The 3,340-nt window shown below is 42.7% G+C and overlaps 2 pseudogenes; both read right to left on the bottom strand.

Annotated features, from left to right (window-relative positions):
- LOC112903798 lies at nucleotides 1–829 on the bottom strand (annotated as a pseudogene).
- Nucleotides 830–1,933: 1,104 nt separating this feature from the next.
- Nucleotides 1,934–2,509, bottom strand: LOC112903797 (annotated as a pseudogene).
- Nucleotides 2,510–3,340: the final 831 nt, after the last annotated feature.

Here is a 3,340-nt window from a genome sequence, read left to right as displayed (position 1 = left end):
TCACCAGTACATAGTAGAACAACTTACCCCAATGCAAGTGACAACCACAAACACATATGCTTTGTCATACAACCTACCAACATATGGCGCATGTAAGCAATTCTTCATGCTTTCTTGAATAGTAGAGCAAAGAGGACAACCCAGAGGCCAACGACTAATCCGGACCCAAGTCCGTAGTAAAAGAACGCTAAATCAGAACCCATTTTGCTTTCTGCATGTTGATTTCTACGCCCTGGTGCATTGTTCACTGAGCAATTTTTTTTGAAGAGGAGGACCACATAGATCGTTGTTTCCACAGTACCTAGAAGGGTAGGTTTTCTGTATAAAGTGTGTCACGTTGACGACCTGATGGGACCATCACTGTAAGATTGTTACATGACAGGTCCAGTTAACTTAAGTATGTCAAATCTGACAAGCTTGGTGGGACTTCACCAGAAAGGTTGTTCCTCGAGAGGTCGAGTGATTCCAGTGATTTCATAGATCCAATATTCTCCGGAATTTTTCCGCTCAAGTGATTCCATGACAAATTTAAATTCAACGCCATGCTAAGATCTGGAATCTCACCAGTCAATTGATTCAGTGACAAATCAATTCCCACAACAGAGACTATTCCGTGTGATCCATACTTGAGTACTTGATGCTTCATCACCAGGGTAAATAAATCTTGCGATTCGTCAAACGACAATGTTGAGTATGAATCATTGATAGATCTAGATGGATGTGTTTTAGAGTCAGTCATTCCTATTAAATTTGACAAAGATCGAGGAATTGATCCAGACATATTGTTTGCTGCTAAATCCAAGTATCGAAGTCCTCTAAGATCCGTCATGGATGTTGGAATATCTCCACAGAACATGTCATGACTAAGGTACAGAATACGTGAGTTCACCAAATCTCCTATCCAGCTTGGTAATGATCCATAAAACTTGTTCCATGAAGGATCAAGGAAAACCAGTGATGAGAAGCCTTGGAGCCACGAGGAGAACTTTCCAGAAAAGTTATTATTACTTACGAGCAGGAAACGTAAACTTGGCTTGCGAGAACAGTGAGGTAGTTCTCCCTCAAAAATATTGTTTGAGAAATCCAAAAATGCCATGTTTAGTGACTCACAAATAGATCGAGGAATTTGACCAGTAATGTAATGGAAGGATATAATTAGATCTTCAAAATTTGGAGCTCCAAATTCCAATGGAAAATGCCCTGACAACAAGTTCATGGAGACCTCAAATACCCTGAGGCTTCTTGGCAGCAATGGTATTTGGTCACTGGGTTGGAACTGAAATGGACGTACTCTAAATTAGTACAGCTCCGAATCCCTGTATAACTGTTGTTAGTAAGGATAAGGGCATTTAAACTAGTTAAGCGCTCCATAGTATTGGGAAAAATTTCCAGTCATGTTATTACTTACTGAACTCAAGGCATAAAATTTGCTCGAGAACACTGTGGTAACTTCTTCTGTACTAACTCTGTTATGCTCCCATATGATAGACTATTGTCAAGGCGTAAGCTTTCCAATTCACAGAGTTTTTTCAAGTCGACCGTCAACATGGCAGCATTTCCGTTGTATGAAAAGTCTAGGTGTTGGAGCGACACCATTTCTCTGAGGGCATCAGGGAAGGGACCATAAAGATATGTATTTTCTAGGTACATTAACTTAATTGTTGTTACATTGCAAAACCAGCATGATGCAATTGGATGTCCAAAATAGTTCCATGTGAGATCAAGCTCCTCAAGTTTGGTAAGATTTAGGTCCGAAATCGACTGATTCGCACTTGGAAGTGAGCAATTCATAAGTTTGATGTGCTTCAGAGTTGGAATCATGTTCACCACAGAAGGCCAATTAACTACTGTGCTGAGAGTTATATTGCTCATGTCAATATACTCCAACATATTTAAATGACTTAGCCATGATGAGATATCAGTTGAATATGTATTATTCCAAATATTGCAACTTTGAAAGGTTCCCAAGCTGAGGCGGCATTCTACCAAAAAATGATGTGAAGGATAGGACGAGGTATTCTAACTTGGAAAGGTTGCTGAGTAGGGGTGGCACTGTACCAGAGTAAGGAATGTAGGAGTGATCTAGATGTGTCTCAAGTTCTTCATAGAACCTAAGAACTCCGGGACCCTGCCATTAGGCCCCTCCAGGAAGTTTGAGCTGAGGTCGAGGTACTCCAGGTAATCCAGAGAAAGCAGGGAGACTTATCTGGCCAACCAAAGTTGGGTGAAAGGAGTAGGCCCCGTTGAGATCAAGCTTGATGACATGGCCAGTTTGGCTGCTGCAGGCGATGCCTGTCCACCGGCAACAACCTTGGCTTGGTCGCCATGAGGCGAGGAGGTTTGTGCTGTCGTTGGTGATGCCATGCTTGAAGGCCAGCAACTCGTGCGGCAAGCAGCTCGCACTAACATTGTGGTCGCTGGCTAGCGCAGGCTGCTTCCGAGCATGCGCGATGAGGAAGAAGCTGGAGGAGGCAATGTGAAGAAGAAACCAGGCAGCCAAGCGATGCATGGTGGCCCTTGAGAAGTGATCCGTTACGAGTTTTCATTGGTGTGTGCAGCTAGCCCGGTGGTCCGTTGCCTTAAAATGGTTATAGCTGATAGGGACAGCACTAGCTCGTCAGGAAAGTCATGGGAAATTGCTAACAGGATATTACGTATGGAAGCCGTCAGTCAAAACAGTCATCTGGATAGAATTTCTTTTTCTTTTTCGGATGAGTGTGGAGCAGGGGCAGGGTGGGGTTCTCCACTGAACCTCTAAAATAAATGCTACTTGCCATCACCATTTGCGAGAAAACATACAGGAAATAGTGGACCCATAGGATTTGAAAAGTCAAAGTTCACAAACTTTAGGGCCCTGAACCCTAGCAATTGGCAACTATTCACGTGCAAGTTTCTCTTTTTGTTTCTTCTTGCACAAGTTTTTGTTTCACCTCAAACTTTGCATGATGGTAGATATGTTTGCGTGCTCTATGCATTCATATTTTTGGATGAATTTTTGATGCATTGATATAGATGCTATTAAATTTGATAATACAGTAACATCTATAGCGGTGGTAACACTAGATCTGTTACGGTTTTACAGGGCGGGCATGGCCGTCAAGGCAGTTTATGGTAGGGACGTTAACAAGAATCAACATGTCCTACGCCCAAGTCATCCTTGTTGTCGTCGTCCAAGGTTAGCCCGTGCATCAAGTTTGGAAAGGGGCGAGGTTCATTCCTAGGTATAGGTGTCAAGTGTGCACAAGTGTGTGAAGAATTCGATTCCTGGTTCTTGCGTTTTCAATTTAATTTGTCCTGAAAATGCATTTCCTGGCTCTGCTTGCCTTAGCTTTTCGATTGG

This window comes from Panicum hallii, chromosome 8 (assembly GCF_002211085.1).
Source record: "Panicum hallii strain FIL2 chromosome 8, PHallii_v3.1, whole genome shotgun sequence".
Taxonomy (NCBI): Eukaryota; Viridiplantae; Streptophyta; class Magnoliopsida; order Poales; family Poaceae; genus Panicum; species Panicum hallii.
Note: the sequence above shows the minus strand (reverse complement) of the source record. Positions and strands in the feature narration are given on the sequence as shown.